The sequence below is a fragment of the Schistocerca gregaria genome, chromosome 1 (genome assembly GCF_023897955.1).
Source record: "Schistocerca gregaria isolate iqSchGreg1 chromosome 1, iqSchGreg1.2, whole genome shotgun sequence".
Lineage (NCBI taxonomy): Eukaryota > Metazoa > Arthropoda > Insecta > Orthoptera > Acrididae > Schistocerca > Schistocerca gregaria.
The window spans coordinates 1,027,179,726-1,027,199,078 of NC_064920.1; positions in this window are offsets into that span (position 1 = coordinate 1,027,179,726).

The window sequence follows — 19,353 nt, forward strand, 5'->3', positions numbered from 1 at the left end:
CTGTAGGAAGCACTAATGCGTCTCCGTGACATGATTACCTGCTTGCTTCAAACGTTCCCGCTGTTACCATTCTCTACGAAAGGGTAGATACAATCGCACTCTGTTAGCTATACCACTATGTCATCCTTTGGCGGTCGACGCTGAAACCATTATCAATACATCCATTACACGCCAAACAGTAAATGCTATCATCGGATCGAAATCGACGTCATCTTTCCATGCGTACTAATTTTCTTTCCGGCAATGTGATCTTAATTATCCTTTCTGTAAGAGCTCGAGACACTGACAATGGCATTGGCTGCATCTCTGAGATCATATTCCATGCATCTTCCTTGTTTTATCGCAGCTGGTGAAAAGACTTGTTGACAACGCAGACCATAGTGCACTGTCATCCCATCGGTAACGAGCTGCACATGGCGGATCCAAGTCCGACCTGGAAGTTGGTATACAATTCCAGGAACTTGTTGACTGCCAACACAAGGGACTGAAATAAATCCCTGATGTCACCTTCAGTCAGATGACGCCTTTCTCATCAGTACAGAGTCATGAAACGCCATTTTGGCTTACTATTGAAGCCTATGTTTAGTTTATGGGGTGAACGGTAATAAAACCTCCGAACTCCAGGAACGGATCTCTGATTGGAAATGGAGGAAAAAAGGTCCAGAAGGTCATAGTTGCCCTTAAGTTACATGCCAGTCTTGTAAACAAATAAAAATATGAAAATGGAAGGAATTTAAAATTGTAATACTATGAGCCAGTGGTTCCAAATGGTTCACTAACAGGCCTTGAGAGGGGAACCCATGTACTGCCAAACCAAAGTTCATTTATGCTACATATTTAAATATTTTTAACGCTTCTTAATTGACAATAGCTGTTTAATAAGCTAAGTTTAGTGGGTATTTATTTTTAGTTCTTGACAATGTTCTTTTAACTAAGAAATTTTAAATTGTTATTCGACTTATAACTCATTGGTTAGTAATGACATCATGCCGTCAGAAGTGGGTGGAGCCTCCATTATACATAGTAAGACGTGCACTGGTTTCTCCAGTAGTGATTCCCCAACAGAAAGAGGTTCCTACTCAATGGTAATTCATCGTTTTATAGCTTTATTACTTTATGTATTTCCTTTAATGTACCGGATGATCAAAAAAGTCAATATAAATTTGAAAAAGTAATGAACCACGGAATAATGTAGATAGAGAGGTACAAATGGACACACATGCTTGGAATGACATGGGGTTTTATTCGAACCACCCCATATTACTATAAGCGTGAAAGATCTTTTGCCGCGTCATTTAGTGATGATCGTGTGCTCAGCCGCCACTTACGTCATGCTTGGCCTCCCAGGTCCCCAGATCTCAGTCTATGCGATTATTGTCTTTAGGGTTACCTGAAGTCGCGAGTATATCGTGACCGACCGAATCTCTATGGATGCTGAAAGACAACATCCGACGCCAATGCCTCACCATAACTCCGGACATGCTTTACAGTGCTGTTCGCAACATTATTCCTCGACTACAGCTATTGTTGAGGAATGATGGTGGACATATTGAGCATTTCCTGTAAAGAACATCATCTTTGCTTTGTCTTACTTTGTTATCCTTATTATTGCTATTCGCATCAGATGAAGCACCATCTGCCTGACATTTTTTGAACTTTTGTGTTTTTTTTGTCCTAATAAAACACCATGTCATTCCAAGCATGTGTGTCAATTTGTACCTCTCTATCTACATTATTCCGTGATTTATTCTGTTTTCAAATTTATGCTGATTTTTTGATCACCTGGTATGTAGCCCTCTAATTAAAGCTTTGTATACAACTTGTAGGTCTGAAGATGACCACAGTAGTGGTCGAAACCGGTCACCTTGATAAATAAATCGTGATCAAGACTGTTTTCAAAAAAATGGTTCAAATGGCTCTGAGCACTATGGGACTCAACTGCTGTGGTCATTAGTCCCCTAGAACTTAGAACTACTTAAACCTAAGGACATCACACACATCCATGCCCGAGGCAGGATTCGAACCTGCGACCGTAGCAGTTGCACGGTTCCGGACTGCGCGCCTAGAACCGAGAGACCACCGAGGCCGGCAGACTGTTTTCAATAATGAATATTTGTAAGACATTGATCACTGCCACTCCCATAATGTATTCGAAGTGCAAGTTGTTGGGACCCTCATGTATTCCCCTGGTGAGTCTTTTGCTTCTTGTAGGCCCCGGAGATTTCCACGTTGCCGTCGGAGATGCGGTCACTCTGCAGTCCTCGAACTTGGACGCCTCAAGAGCAAGTGTGGGACGAGGCGGCTGCCCCCACCCCGCGGCCGGCGGTGTTTACTTGCCAGGTGAGTGTTGGTGAGCGCTAAGCCGCTTGCTGCTGCCGTATTCGGGGTCTCGCGAGCCGGATCTGCAGCCTGCGTGACGCCACGGCACGCCGCCGCTACACTTTACGAGCTCTCGGCGCGATTACCCCTCCAGTCGGTACCTTGCTCTCGGACGGTGGACATATAAGAAGCTTAAACACTTGTTTACTACTGTGCAGAAATAAACCGTATTACCGATGCAAGACTCCTAAATTTGTACTCGAATCTACTCTTTTCAGGATGCTGCCTTTCTCCGTAGTAGTTTGTAACATATCTCTTATCTGCCACCCGTGAGTGTTAGATATAACTGGCTACGAGTGCCTAGTTTCCGTTTAGTATTTGAGGTGGAATTTTGTTGGGGATGACAAGAAGACAGCTCCTACTTGTCATCATCGATTTCGTACTGATTTATGATATATGGAGGCCTTAGCCAGAAATGAAAGTAACATAAGTGGAAGCTACAGGTGGCGAAGAGCTTAGAAAAAAATAGCATTTTCGACTCGGGTTGGGAGAGATATGAGCAACTTATTTCGCTGGGCGAGGCGGAAAAGGTACAGATCGCTAAGCCAAGGATGTGCATCGATTATGCGCGAAAACTTCTTTATTTTCAGTTTTTACATTACTTGCCCTGCAAATAGACTGAAATAATGCTCAAATGGTTCAACAATGGTTCAAATGGCTCTGAGCACTATGGGACTTAACATCTGAGGTCATCAGTCCCCTAGAACGTAGAACTACTGGGAGATCAAAAAGTCAGTATAAATTTGAAAACTTAATAAACCACGGAATAATGTAGATAGAGAGGTAAAAATTGACACACGTGCTTGGAATGACATGGGGTTTTATTAGAACAAAAAAAAATTCACAAAATGTTCGGCAGATGACGCTGGACAGCAAAACTTCAGTGACTGCACATGAAAATCGTGTATAAAAGGAGCTGTAATAAGAGAGAGAATCGACCCCACAACTCCGGACAATCCAAGCCAAGGCAGGCTCCCGACACTGTCTCCTCAAGCTCCTTTCCAGAAGTACAAGGGGTCTGGACCCCTCTACCATCAGCCACACGTATAAATCCCACATCCACCCTATCCTCTGTTACGCCCATCCTGCCTGGATATCCGCCCCCCCCCCCCCCCTTCCTTTAAGAAGTCCCTTCAGATGCTCTCCACCTCGCCTATCGCATCCGTCTCCCCTCCCCCATGCGGATACTGTACGACCTCATTCCGTTCCCCCACCTTCTCCTTTTCCTTGAAAGGATACGGATCCTCTACACCTCCCGTAAACTCGATCCACCTCAACCGCTTGTCTCCCTCATACTCTCCCACCCCCGCCCGCTGCTGTGCCTGTATTTCAACGTCCCACATGCTCTCCATCTCTCCACCCTCCTTACCCTCTCCCAAGGTGGCTTCCGCCAGCTCCCCCTCCCTAATGATGCCCTCTGCCCCTCCATCTACCCCTCCTACCAACTTTGATCCTCCCTCAATCTTCCTGTGTTTGCTCCTTTGGGCACCCTCCCTCCCATCTCTACCCCTTCCCTCCCTCCTCCATTTCTCCCCACTCCTTCCCCGGGCTAGCCCTCCCCTGTCCCTCTACTCCTCCTCCCATCTCCTCAGCCATTGGCATCTTTGTTCTCCCCTCTCTCCCCCTCACCCTTCTTCACCTCTTGGCATGTCCCCGGACTCGCACACGCTACGTGGACATTCGCGCGCAGGAGATCATCGCCATCAGTGTCTCGTGTGTGCCGTCGTGTTTAGTGTTCAGTGTTCACCGTCGCACTCCATCGTTCACCTGTGCCATCGACATCTTTAGTGTTTGTGTGTCGTGTCAACAGTTTGTAGTGTGGATTATCGTCGAGTGTGAACGGCTCCGTGTTTGTCTTTATGTGTCTACTGTTTTATTACCCTCCGTTATGTAAATTATGTGTATTCTTTCTGTTGTTTCTTTGTCTATTCTATGGCTGAAGAGCAGCGTAACATGCTGCTGACAGCCTGCCTGTTGTATGGGTTAAAAATAACAATAAAGAAAAAAGAAGAGAGAGAGAGAATCAGATGCGCCAGCAGTCGCAGCATGTTGACGTTACCTGAAAAGGCGCTTTTAGTGAAGCTGTATTATCCAAATGGGGAATGTGCTGGTTCAGCGTTACGATCCTATCGCCATAGGAAGGGGATTCGAACGGGTAAAGGTCCGTTGACAAATGCAGCTCTGGCGAGAATGATTTCGAAGTTCGAAGACACGGATTGTTTAGACGATAGACCCCGTAGTGGCCGACCGAGCACAAGGCGTAATGCTGCTGAGAGAGTTCAGGAAGAAATGGAGACTGTAGCGGGTTTGTCTGTGCACGGGGAAGTCAGCGCTCGTGCAGTCGCACGTCACACCGGCATTCCTTAAACTACTGTTTGGCTGGCACTGAGGCGTACCCTCCGATGCTATCCGTACAAAATCCATCGGCATCATGAACTGTTAACTGGTGATTTAGTGAAGCGGAGGGCATTTGCGATGTGGGCGTTTCAAAAGATGGCTCTGAGGGTCCGTCAACGCCCACAACTGCAGAATTTGGGCTACCGAAAATCCTAGAACCGTCGCGGAAAGTCCATTGCACGACGAGAAAGTCACGGTATGTGTTGAATTTACCACAGCTACCGTTATCGGGCCGTTTTTCTTCGAGGAAATGCGTGATTGTGGTTTTGTAACTGCTATGGTGACGGGTGAGAGGTACGCCGATATGTTACAGAATCGCATCATCCCCAGCCTGGCTGATAAACACCTGCTGGAACGTACAATGTTTATGCAGAATGCCACTCCACCCCATATTACTAGACGCGTGAAAGATCTCTTGGGCGTGTCGTTTGGTGATGATCGTGTGCTCAGCCGCCACTTTCGTCATGCTTGGCCTCCCAGGTCCCCAGACCTCAGTCCGTGCGATTATTGGCTTTGGGGTTACCTGAAGTCGCAAATGTATCGTGATCGACCGACATCTTTAGGGATGCTGAAAGACAACATCCGACGCCAATGCACCATAACTCCGGACAAGTTTTACAGTGCTATCACAACATTATTCTTCGACTACAGTTATTGTTGAGGAATGATGGTGGACATGTTGAGCATTTCCTGTAAAGAACATCATCTTTGCTTTGTCTTTCTTTGTTATGATAATTATTGCTATTCTGATCAGATGGATGCACATCTGTCGGACTTTTTTTGTCATTCCAAGCATGGCAGTCAATTTGTGCCTCTTTATCTACATTATTCCGTGATTTATTCAGTTTTCAAATTTATACCGACTTTTTGATCACCCGGTACTTAAACCTAACTAACCTGAGGACATCACACACATCCATGCCCGAGGCAGGATTCGAACCTGCGACCGTAGCAGTCGCGCGTTTCCGGACAGAAGCGTCTATAACCGCTCGGCCAGAAATAATGCTCAATATACTGTATCTATAAATATTGTCATTAATGATACGAGAAGGAGGGCAAAGGACTACTTTCACTGTTATTCATGCCTTCCTTACAGCAAAATACGATTTCGACTCCCCATTTTGTTGCCCTTCATCGTAAGCCATACTGAGCTTACATTTCAGCAAGGTAATGCCCTCCCGCGCACGGCGAGTGTTTCTGCTGCTTTGCAAACCATACCTTGGCCAGCAAGGTCGCCGAATCTCTCCCCAATCGAGAACACTAGACGTATTGTGGGCAGCACGTTCCAAAAATCTGGGTATTTTGACGATCCAAGATGCCAATTGGACAGAATTCGGCGCAATGTCCCTCAGGGGGACATCCAACAAGTCTACCAATAAATGCAAAGCTCGATAACAGTATGCATAAGCGCCAGAGGTGGCCCAACGCGTTATTGACTTGCTCAGTTTGTGAAGCGCTTTCTGTTGAATAAACCATTCAAATGTTCAGCAGTAGCATTCGGATAATTTCTTCGTGATGCATAACTTTTCTTTTTTTCTTTAGAGTATGCTCGCCCGATGCTCACCAAAAATGCAATTTTTTCCAAATGCTCGTCCAATTGGAGCTCCTACTTCTGTTACTTTGTTTCTGACGTAGCCCTGAATATACTACAAAGTTGGGCGAAATCGGAGATGACGTGTAGGCGCAGTCCCTGATGAAGTTGATGGACTAGATTCTCCCTGATCCTTTCTGAATAGTTGGGGCTCGGAGCCGACTGGGCTGATTTTGAAAGCGAGTGACTTCTCCATGACAGCCATTGCCTCCAACATACTTTGCACAAAGAGTTCTTAAGATCTCGCAGGAAGGCTGCAATTTAAACAGCCGCTGTAGGAGGGAGCACGAAGTGACTAATGATAATGGCCGATTTTGCCCGAGACTCTGGCTGCCTACATCTACATCTACATCTACATTTATACTCCGCAAGCAACCCAACGGTGTGTGGCTGAGGGCACTTTACGTGCCACTGTCATTGCCTCCCTTTCCTGTTCCAGTCGCGTATGGTTCGCGGGAAGAACGACTGTCTGAAAGCCTCCGTGCGCGCTCTAATCTCTCTAATTTTACATTCGTGATCTCCTCTGGAGGTATAAGTAGGGGGAAGCAATATATTCGATACCTCATCCAAAAACGCACCCACTCGAAACCTGGCGAGCAAGCTACACCTAGATGCAGAGCGCCTCTCTTGCAGAGTCTGCCACTTGAGTTTGTTAAACATCTCCGTAACGCTATCACGGTTACCAAATAACCCCGTGACGAAACGCGCCGCTCTTGTTTGGATCTTCTCTGTCTCCTCCGTCAACCCGATCTGGTCCGGATCCCACACTGATGAGCAACACTCAAGTATAGGTCGAACGAGTGTTTTGTAAGCCACCCCCTTTGTTGATGGACTACATTTTCTAAGGACTCTCCCAATGAATCTTAACCTGGTACCCGCCTTACCAACAATTAATTTTATATGATCATTCCACTTCAAATCGTTCCGCACGCATACTCCCAGATATTTTACAGAAGTAACTGCTACCAGTGTTTGTTCCGCTATCATATAATCATACAATAAAGGATCCTTCTTTCTATGTATTCGCAATACATTACATTTGTCTATGTTAAGGGTCAGTTGCCACTCCCTGCACCAAGTGCCTATCCGCTGCTGATCTTCCTGCATTTCGCTACAATTTTCTAACTCTGCAACTTCTCTGTATACTACAGCATCATCCGCGAAAAGCCGCATGGAACTTCCGACACTATCTACTAGGTCATTTATATATATTGTGAAAAGCAATGGTCCCATAACGCTCCCCTCTGGCACGCCAGAGGTTAGTTTAACGTCTGTAGACGTCTCTCCGTTGATAACAACGTGCTGTGTTCTGTTTGCTAAAAACTCTTCAATCGAGCCACACAGCTGGTCTGATATTCCGTAGGCTCTTACATTGTTTATGAGGCGACAGTGCGGAACCGTATCGAACGCCTTCCGGAAGTCAAGAAAAATAGCATCTACCTGGGAGCCTGTATCTAATATTTTCTGGGTCTCATGAACAAATAAAGCGAGTTGCGTCTCACACGATCACTGCTTCCGGAATCCATGTTGATTCCTACAGAGTAGATTCTGGGTTTCCAAAAACGACATGATACTCGAGCAAAAACATGTTCTAAAATTCTACAACAGATCGACGTCAGAGATATAGGTCTATAGTTTTGCGCATCTGCTCGACGACCCTTCTTGAAGACTGGGACTACCTGTGCTCTTTTCCAATCATTTGGAACCTTCCGTTCTTCTAGAGACTTGCGGTACACGGCCTTTCAGGCCTTTGTGGTACATAGTTTCGTGGAGCGGTGTTTTCGTGCTAGCGAAATCGAGTGGTCACCAGGCAGCCCTTGTGAGGTTGAGATGGCAAGTTGGGGCCACCTGGGGCAAAGTTTGCGTTTTGCAATGGTTATCGTCCCGGAAGACTGGAGTTACCGATCCTTTCTGATAAGCGAGGCTACTTTTCCAGCACGGAAAGCCTACAACTCATCTGAAAGTGCATTACCCTGCAAGAGCGTTGAATTCTCCTTAGGCATTTTACTGTTTATCCCGCCATGTGTTGCGGATTAATGAGGGTGAGCTTGTTCGATGAAAAGAAAGACTTAACAGCAGAGTGCGGAACCATAAGCTGGCTTGAAGTGGAGTTGGATATAAAACTGACGGAGTTGTCACTCCTTAATTCGTACCAATGAATTTAATTTCGTTCCATTACAATCTCAAAGCGACGTTTTATTGTGTGACTCTCCCCATCTGATTTTGAAGTGTACTTCTGTTTTGCTGCTAGTGGCCGGTTGGAGTTGGCGCACTAAACTGTTAGCGGTGAATATATTCTACAACAGTGGTCAGATCTCGGATCCTTTCTTGAAAGTAGTTAGGTTTCTACTTACATCACTTTCAGCTATTGACTTCGGAGTTGTAAGAGGTTTAACCCCGTCTTACGAGTAAAGGTGAGGTTGGTGAATCTTATTTTTACATGTGTAGCGATACAGAGAGTTAATCCAGATCCGCCAGTGAACATTGCCGCTTAGATCTGTGGGCAGGGCGTCGCGTAGTTTGTCTGTTGACGATCACCGCTGCACGAGTATGGTCTGCGATTCGGCCTGTCTCGCCACTAGTCGGTACATCTCGCCATCATCTCGGCTCTGCTTCTCAGGAACCACCCAGTGCAGTGCGACAGTTGATTTAGTTATGCGATATGACACTGTTTCTTCCTGTATTTGGTGCGGCATTTTTCGCTCAGCGCGGCGTTCTTCACTTACACAGGATCGTAGAGGCAGTTTTGTTTATCGATAGCTATTTGCTGGTTGTATAAATGAAGTTCATATATCCCGTGACAGTTGGTCAAAAAGATGCAGTATAGTGATCAATCATTACTAGTCTTCAAAATTCAACAGAATTCACAGTACTCTTTCCAAGAGAAGGTTGAGAATTCGGAGTATCTATTAGGTTGTCGCATAATCGACGGACAGCGAAAGTTTGCTATGGAGTGGCATTGTAACACAATGCACAAACAGTTTAAAGATTTAGTTGACGAGGAAAGAGCAAAAAATTACAAAGACCAATAGGCGATTTGTACAGGATTCATTGTTTTGTAGAGCACATGATAAAGTTGATGGTACGAACAGCAAATTTCGGAAGTCGTATGTATTTTTACACCCGTAGTTTCAACAGTTTTTGATGATATCGAATGAAGAGTATGGAGACGTTATATGTTCAAATCTGTGTGAAATCTTATGGAACTTAACTGATAAGGTCATCAGTCTCTAAGCTTATACGCTACTTAACCTAAATTATCCTAAGGACAAACACACACACCCATTCCCGAGGGACGACTCGATCCCCCGTCGGGACCAGCCGCACAGTCCATGACTGCAGCGCCCCAGACCGCTTGGCTATTCCCGCACGGCGGAGAGGTTATATATGGGTGCGAATTATATTCCTTAAGTGGAGGAGTATGCCTGGAATGATTTTTTGATCTAACAGCCACTACTGTTGCATTTCTGAAGGAAAAACGAAAGCGGGGCCCAAAATCAGAAAATCCAGAATAGACTGCAGACCTCTTATTTGTAATGGAGTTTCCTGCAAACTTGAACGCCATCACTAAGACGTGACAAGGTGATAAGCAACTTATTTCTGATTTGATAAGGGAAACTGATACATTTGAAATGAAAATCGCATTGTGGGAGGGACATTTTCGAGCAGAGAACACCGTCCATTTCTCTAAGGTCTCTGGTGTTACAGAAAATGTGGATTTTTAAGAATTAATTGTGGCTCTGAAGGAATTACAGAAACAATTTTCCCAAATTATTCTGGATACTGACAATCTGACATCTGTTTTTGACCTATTGTAGAGGCAGCTCCTTGTTTCAATCGAAGTCATCTTAATGCATGTGCAGATGGAACTGATCGATCTTCGACGTAAGGAAAACATTTTTTACCTTAACATTGCCCGAGACTTTTACGAAGTTTTCCTTGTGAAGTGTTTCCACGTTTACACGATGACGCTACAAATATGTCAACCTTTTGATCAACATAATGTGTGAAAGACTCTTTTCCATTATAAAAATGTGCCAACCTGACTGACGAAAATCAGAGAAACTGTCTTCGTCTGTGCATGTGTAGTTAGTTTTTGCCTGATGTAAATTTTATCTTGTCCTCATCGAAACAAAAATAATTAACTGTTTGTTGTTTTGTCTCCGATGTATACTGTTGAGAAATATAAACCCAAGCCACATGCAAGTTGTTCGACGTTCCCTGAGAGACTGCATTGCCATCTAATGCGGCGCATTTCTTGTTTCCCTCTCTTCCCTCACAGAGAGTGTGGCATGTTAGTGGGGGAAGGGTGCACTCAGGTCGAGAGCTTTTCACGTGAACAACAGCTCTGCACGTCCGTCCCAATAGCTGCGTTGTCAGTAAGGCAAACCGCCACGTTAAAGAGCCCGGGTTTGATTCCAGGCGGTGTCGGAGATATTTCTTTGCTTAGCGGCTGTGTTGTCCCTAAGTTCATATGGTCATAATTAACATTCCACTAATGAAATCGCTGAATGGGCATATCGCAAAAGTCCCCAAAAAGGAAAAAGAGAGACAGAGAGCTCTGCATGCGTGGACGTCCCTGGTGATGATTGCGTGTATTCTAGACGTGGCCGTGAGGCTGATATCGAGGACAAACGAAAGGAATGTTTCAAGCTCAAAGCACTGCCTCCATTCTACACTCCTAATAGGTCTACGTCTACATCTAAATCCTGCCAACCATCTTAAGCTGTGGCAGAGGGTACTTCCGCTACTGGTATCTTTAACAACTTCCCTGTTTCTTAGCCGCCCGGTGTGGCCGTGCGGTTCTAGACGCTTCAGTCGGAGCCGAGTGACCGCTACGGTCACAGGTTCGAATCCTGCCTCGGGCATGGATGTGTGTGATGTCCTTAGGTTAGTTAGGTTTAAGTAGTTGTAAGTTCTTGGGGACTGATGACCACAGATGGTTTGGGGTCGCATGCTAGAGGGCTTCTGCCTGGGAGCTGTCCTCGAAGTAAACGATTTGTAACGCTTCGTTGGATCAGTGTGGTGCCAACCTCAAATTGCTCCTGGAGATGCAGAACTATCCGCCGAAGACGATGGTCTTGCATCCCAGCAGTGCCACGTGGCCGTCTGAAGCCCGTTCTTCTTGCGAGCGTACATTCTCTTAACCAGTGGTGCCAGCATTCATGTACAGAGGCTACATTACTGTCAAGCCTTTCTGGAACATCGCAGAAGGAACAGCCTGCTTCTCGTAGCGCTATTAAACGACCTTGTTGAAACTTATGAGATGTTAATAATAATGTCTTTGACGCCATAAAAGCATTCTTGACTAACATCCGCGTACCGCGTCCAATCTCAAAGCGAACTAACGCTCAAGATCGTTACAGATTTTATTTAAAGCAAACCTGATTTATATCCTTGCCATTCTTAGGCGACTGGCTCGTAACTTGAATAGATACCATTTTTCAGATGTAGAAACACGCCTATCAACATTTCTTGAATTACTATGTGCTCTGGTAGACACCTTTTCCCCAGACATCGCGTTCACAGAGCATTATACGGTTCTTTCCCTTCGATTTTGGCGATCCTCTTTCCTTCAAAGTCTATCTGAAGCCTAAGGCATCATTTGTTCTTACGTTTTCGTAAATCGAGAAATTCTCCTTATTTCAGAAGGAACTCTTAAGAATCATTTTTATTGCATCTACTTTGCCTTCTCTGAACTAAGGATTCGAATACAGTATCCATCACTGCCTAATCATCCATCTATTGATTTAAGGTGTCTATGGTGAGTGTCCCAAACATTGTCTTTAATCTCATAATGCGCACAACTGTTCCCAAGACAATTTTGATTTCTTATGACCAGATTTGAGCTTGGAATGCCGTTAACATAGAGATTATAATCGGTGGTAAAGGTAATGACAGAGTTGGAATTTTTTTTCCGGTTGGGAAACGATAACATATCTGCACCCAAACTTCTCTCTGTGATCACCATTTCAAGCAGTGCTAAAATGAGGACACAGTGGAAACAGTATGTTGCTGAAAAAGCTGAAAATATTTTTTTTATTTCCTGTTTTTGGATAGACTTGCCAACTGAGCTGTGTGCACATCATCGCCCATCAACATGTGCCCCGTATCGTCTACAGACAGTTTTAGGGACATCTACACCGCAGGTCACGTGTGAAACGTAACAGTCTAATTGAAACCCATTTAAACACGTAAATTTTAACCATAAACAGTAATTTCTGACATAGAGGTGTATGGAAATATGCACTTTTGGAAAAGTTATGAAGAAAGTAATTATGTAATCTTAATTACTCTAATGTGTAGAAGCTCTGTAAATGAAGGGAATATTTTCCATGAAGAGAACTTATAGTAATTAATAAAATATGAAACTGGATTATTGTAATTTCGTATTCGAGAAGCTATACTCGAATGAAATAACGGACACAAATTAATAGAGAATTGTACTTGCTGTTCTGTAGCAAACATACGTTTATACATGTTTTTTGTTTTTATATGTTAATTTTAGTTGTTACTTAACTAAAAAATCATTTTAAACAATGCCGAGGATTTTTTGGGGTTGTTACGAAAGTACAAATAGTTACAGGCATATTGGCATAGGAGGTCAGTCTGGTTTTGGTTTTTGAGCAGTGAGCATGTAGCTGCTCCTTTTGTATAGTAAGTATTGTCAGTTTTTGTAATAATACTTTAATTTTGTTTTGAAAGTATAATAAATATACTGAAACATAATACAAGATTGATTTTTAATTTTGACTTTTCCGAAGTTGAAATTTTTACAGTTACTGAGAATTTAGGACTTCTGCAGAGACACATCGCCAGCTACGACGAGTAACGTTTTTCGTGGCATCAAGAAATCTTCTATTTGGTAATGGAGAGAAGTATGTAGCGAGACCAAGGTCTCACTGCAGAAAGTAGGCTTACATGGATGAAGGTTACAGTAGTTACTAGGAGGCGAAGAGGCTTGTTCGGAATTGACTAACGTGGAGACTTGCATCACACTAGTCTTCAGGCAGAAGACCATAGCAACAACACCCATTGTGTTGACATTGGGTTAGCGTCTTTCCGTAGTTCAATAAACACAGCAGATACTCATAACACAGACTTCAGTCATCAATAATGTATTCTCCTTCACTATTTACAACAGTCTGCCAACACTGGAGTAACTTCTCGATTCCGCGATTGTAGAAGTCACTTGGCTTTTGAGGCGAAGAACTCGTAGAGCCGTGTTCAGAGCTCATTTTCATCTGGAAAGTAAGTTCACCGAAGTTTGTTCAATAGATAGCGGAAAAGGTGAAAATCTGGGAGCGCAAGATCAGATGAATAAGGTGGGTGTGGAATGACTTCTGAAACTAACTTCTGTATATGTTTTTTGCCAGTGTAGGAGAATTGGGTTGCCGTTGTCGTGGAGTAACATCACTTTACGCAATCTTCCTGGTCATCGTTCTTATACTGCGCGGACAATAAAAGACAGCAGTGACGGTTACACCTCGGGGAAGTAATTCGCAGTACACCACACAGCCGTTGTTTCATGAGATGCATAAATTATCGCTTGTGGATGCACGCATGTCTTTGTACGGGGAATTGCTGCGTTGTTTGAGCTTATGTTAGAATAAAGACACCATTTCTCGTCAACGTATCGATACAGGATATGAATGATCTGTTTTGTTCACAAGCCAAATGATGATGAGCAGATATGATCAACTGCTGATTTTTGTGATTTTGGCTTAGAGCAAATGCCGCACGACGTTGGAATGATCACAATTCATCACATTTGCCAGTTCTCGGGCATACTGACGTGGATCATTATTGATTAATGCGTTTAACGATTTCCATCAAACCCCGAAGGTCTTCCTAAATCATCCTTACAATGAGCAGACCATTTTCTTGCCGTGCTCTGTTCAATGGTACGAGGGTCGGTCAAAAAGTAATGCCTCCCATTTTTTTTCTACTTAAAAAAATTAAGTTAAGTGAAAAATTTGAATTTGGCGCCATTCCTCAAACCTTCTTCTGCAATCCACTGCAGTAGTAACTTTCTGTGTCAACAGGTCGCAGCACAGCAGAAGTTTGTAAGATGGCCGACATCGATGTTCGTTTGAGACAGCGTTGTGTGATTGAATTCTTGAATGCAGAAGGTGAAACGCCCATACGCATTCTTGAAAGACTGAAGAAGGTGTATGGTGTTGTGACAGTGGATGTCAGCACTGTTAGACGATGGGTTTCCTCGTTGTAAGGAAGCTGAAGGGCAAACACCGTTGACTGACGAAAAGCGGAGCGGCAGGCCAGTGAGTGCAGTGACTCCACACAACATTCAGCAAGTTGATGACATCATTCGTGGTGACCGTCGGGTGACTGCAGATGAAGTGTGTCGCATTATTTCTCTTAGTAAAGGCAGTGTGATCACGATTATTAAACAATTGGGGTACTCAAAAGTTTGTGCACGGTGGGTTCCAAGAATGTTAACCGATCAGAATAAAGAGCCAAGGAAAACAATAGCCTCCCAACACTTGCAGCGCTTCCGTTTGGAGGGAGATGAGTTTCTGAAAAAAATTGTGACCGGGGACGAAACATGGGTGCATTTTTTTGAACCCGAATCAAAGAGGCAGTCAATGGAGTGGCGTCACACAAGCTCGCCGAGGAAGAAAAAATTCAAAACTGTGCGATCGGCAGGGAAAGTTATGGCAACAGTTTTCTGGGATACAGAGGGTGTGATTCTGGTTGATTTTTTGGAGCAGGGATGCACAATAAATTCTGTTCAATACGTCACAAACCTCAAAAAACTTAAAGCACGTCTTCAGCGAGTTCGCCCAACAAAATCAATGGCAGATGTTCTTCTTTTGCATGACAATGCAAGACCACACACCAGTCGTCACACCTCTGACGAGATTGTCAAAATTGGATGGGAAGTTTTGCCTCATCCCCCATACAGCCCTGACGTGGCACCATCAGACTTCCATCTGTTCGGGCCACTAAAAGAAGCTCATCGTGGGATTCATTTTGAAGATGAGGAGGCCGTCAAAACATCCGTGCGTCAATGGCTTAGGAAGCAGAGCTGTGATTTTTACCGTGCTGGGATACATGCCCTTGTTCAAAGATGGACCAAAACTGTAGAGATGGGCGGAGATTACATTGAAAAATGACAAAATGATCCTCAATGTTGTGGTTTTCAACCTATGTAATTGCATTTAAATTTCCTGACAATTAAATGTAGAAAAAAAATAGGAGGCATTACTTTTTGACTGACCCTCGTATTATCCCCATAAACGGCGCAAATGTGTCTGGCTGCCTCCACTATAGCCTTTCATCAATTGAACACAAACAGAAGATTATGTCTGAAATGTTCCGGTTTCTCCACTTGGCGTTCCATTTTCTAGCGTCCACACCTCCACCCGCTATCTCCAAATGATAAAACTACAATATGTGAACTCAAATAGTAACAGCGAAGTACAAATAAAAATGAAAATCGATAAATATACCCACAGCAGTCGGAAAACCAACATACAAAACAAAAACGCTTCGAACTTATGCATTCCCTAACACATATCCTTCAGTTTTTAAGTAGTTTTACCTCAATTATTTTTTTTAATTTATGGCTCAGAAGATAGTCAGTTATAAAAAGAATACAGACATTTTCTATATCAAATCTTCGTGTTATATCTTGTGTTGTTCACGATAATGACGGTTGACAGCTGAAAACAAAAATCTTTCGAGTACAATAGTAAACTATTCGGGAGAACTTCATTAGAAATAAAGAAGTGGTAAATGAAGTGACTGTGGCAGAAAGAGAGAGGTTAGGAATACAATTAGCGGCGACAATCGTTGTAGAAACGGAGCTTGTTAATTCCTTTGTAGGAATGGAAGAAAAATTCAGTCTCACTCGTAATCAAGTAAAACGGATGCCTTTCCACATAGCTATAACGTACAATCTGCCACAGCCTTTTTCTAAAGCACTGGTTGGAAGTTATTGTTTTCTATTTTGAAGAACAGGTCGATATTGTCCATCAGAATTTCTCAGGATCTTTATTTCAGAGTTAGTACGAAGGGCTCACAGAACAAAACGTGAATTACTTATTTTTGACAGCACTTCTCGTGCAGGATATCAGTGGTCTCGATAAAACATTTTAAAATTGAATTAAAAACAATATCGACTGCAACTGACGTTCGTGGACCCACGATACATGCTCCGTTCACCTCCACCACCTCCTGCTATCATAATATGTATCGTCTGAAGATGCTCACATTTAGACCGAAACCGGTTACCATTGCCAATTAATATTTTATTGCTGTTGAGACTTTTTACTTAAATTTCAAGACGTGAATTTTTCTCAATCTCAAAACTAAATTTGAAAAAATGTGAAGTCCGATCGCGTTATTTTTCAGTTTCTTTCAATAAATCTATTGTTCGTCTCGGTGATGGTCCATAAATCCCCATTTTACAACTGGTACGTGTGTTGAACTGGCTACTCCTACAACAGATGCTGCCTATGTCATGGAAATTAAAGTAAATATTAAAACGTTGTTTACTGAGTTTATAACATTATAATTCGTCGTGAGTACAGGCAAAAAAAGAGTAGGTGGTATTTAGAATATTCTCTTTACTTATGTTAATAAAATTAATAATTCGGTCTTTGCTTAACAAGTCTATCGCTTTGCCTTCTCACGTGACCTATTTACTTTCTGTGCAAAGATCTTCATCCATCGCGTGTGGCGCAATTCGACTTTATATTTGATGCCACTTCGGTAACAAGCGCGTCAATAATGATATGAAAGTATAAGGACAACGCAAAGACCTAGTCCCTTAGCGGAGAAAATTTCTGAACCGGCTGGGAGTCGAACCCACGATCAAGAGACAGCAACGCTGTTATTGTACGTGATAGTGTTACTGGGTGAAAGAGTTCTCACTGGTACTTGAGTATGATTCGTGTCTGTGTCTAGAGTGACTGAAAAGAAGTGCCGCTTATATAGAAACTGGAGCGCCTTATTTTAAGAAAAGTCCAATTCATAACAGCAAAATGATTTCAATAAGTGAGTGCCATTCAATCACTTTTTCATGGGGAACATAATATTACTACCATTATAGGGTAGAGTTCTCATTCCATATACATAACAAAAATCAAACTAAATTGAATCTGGTGCTGCAGGGTACTTCTAAAGCAGCAGATGAAGTGAAAACACTGTGACAGCTTTCACATGATGCGTGATTTGTGGGGCGCTCAACTGCGCAGTCATCAGCGCCCGTACAAAGTCCCAATTTTTACCCAGTCCATTTTCTTTTCACAATCCAATCTAGTCACTCTCACAAATGATGATGACGACGACGACGATGAAATGATGAGGACAACACAAACACCCAGTCCCCGGGCAGAGACAATCCACAAACCGGCTGGGAATCGAACCCGGGACCCCGTGATCCAGAGGCAGCAACGCTAGCCCCTAGACCAGGAGCCGCAGACACAGCTTTCAGAGCGTTGCACAGAAATAAGTGGGATCTTTAAAATAGTTCCATTTTCAGTATCGAACCTCAGAATCTGTTTGCGTTATTATCTTAGTTGATTCACTCACCGTAGGAATAAAAAACAATTCACTTAGCATATTCAACGTTCTGTAGGAAATGTGCATTTTGACTCAATATAGACTGTAGCGCGTTGCTAGGCAACAAAACTGGGAAGTAATTAGATAGAAAAAAGTTAGCCAGAAGCTCCCATACGTTTATAGGCATTTCTGAGATACTTTGTTACTGACGATATGAGTGGGACTAAAAATAATTAGTACTAAGCGTGGAGAATCGCTATTGGCAGCTTGTCCCACTAGTTGCCTCTATTAAACTCTGTTTTTAATTCGTAGAGCAACCTTCATGTTGCTCAAAGCTGTGCGAGGAGCCAACCTTCTCTTCGCCACTATGCAGGGAGCTTTTTACCACAGTGCTTCACGTAATCATTGTAATGTTTCATTGTGGTGCGTTCTCACCCATCTTCTTTTCGTCGCTACCTTCTAAAAGGGAGTAGAACAGAGAATCTATTGTTATACTATTTTGATAGAAATACGTTTTTGAGCTGCTTATGTTTTGCTGGCAGTAATAATTGAGCTGTGTGCTTAGTCCATGATCATATGCCCATTTGACCAATAGGTGGTATGTGGAATGTTCGTATCATAGATGTGCATAGGCTCATTCGCTTTTTCAGATTTTTCACGTCAGTTCATTTTTAGTTCATTCCATCGGCATGATTTTTTCCCAGTGCGTAAGGTTTCTAGGTTTTCCAGTGACAAGAAGAAAAGGCAGATGAGGTCCATTTACAATCTCCAGGCTGCATGCCGCGTTGTTCACAATAACGGACTAGAAACACAGAAACTTAAAAAAAACTTGTTTGGAGTATTAAGATCAAATAATTGTTTCGGCCCTTGATAGTAGTAATGCTGGTCAACTGTAATACCTTGAAGAACAAACTCATGGTGGAGTTTACCAACTAGCGTATAGCAGGCTTCCACTGGCTCGGCTGTTGCGTGGTTTCTTATGGGTAGAAAGCTACACACTGTTTTTAACAGACTGAAATCGTCTTAAAAGTTTTATAACCCACATATGGTTCGCGATAAATGTAAATGAAGTGGCTCAACTACGAATGCTGTTGTATGTCCAAATATGGAAATTATTTGATCAAAAGGTATCCGCCGATCTATTAGTGGACACTAATGTGGTGTATGTAACCACCCTACGTCTTTATGAAAACTTCAGTTCTGCTGGGGACATCGTCAGCGAGATGTCCAATAGTATGTGCAAGAAATGCAACCCATACTTCCTCATGGACCGGAACTAGAGAAGGTATTTATATTGTACGCTGGGATCTGGAACGAAGTAAACTCATCCCAAATGCGCTAGATTGGGTTCAGGTCGGTACTTCCGGAAGATTAGTCCATTTCAGGAATGCTATTGTCAACAAACTGTTGCCTAACAATGGTCTCTTTGCCAGAGTGCGTTATCGTCCCGATACAGT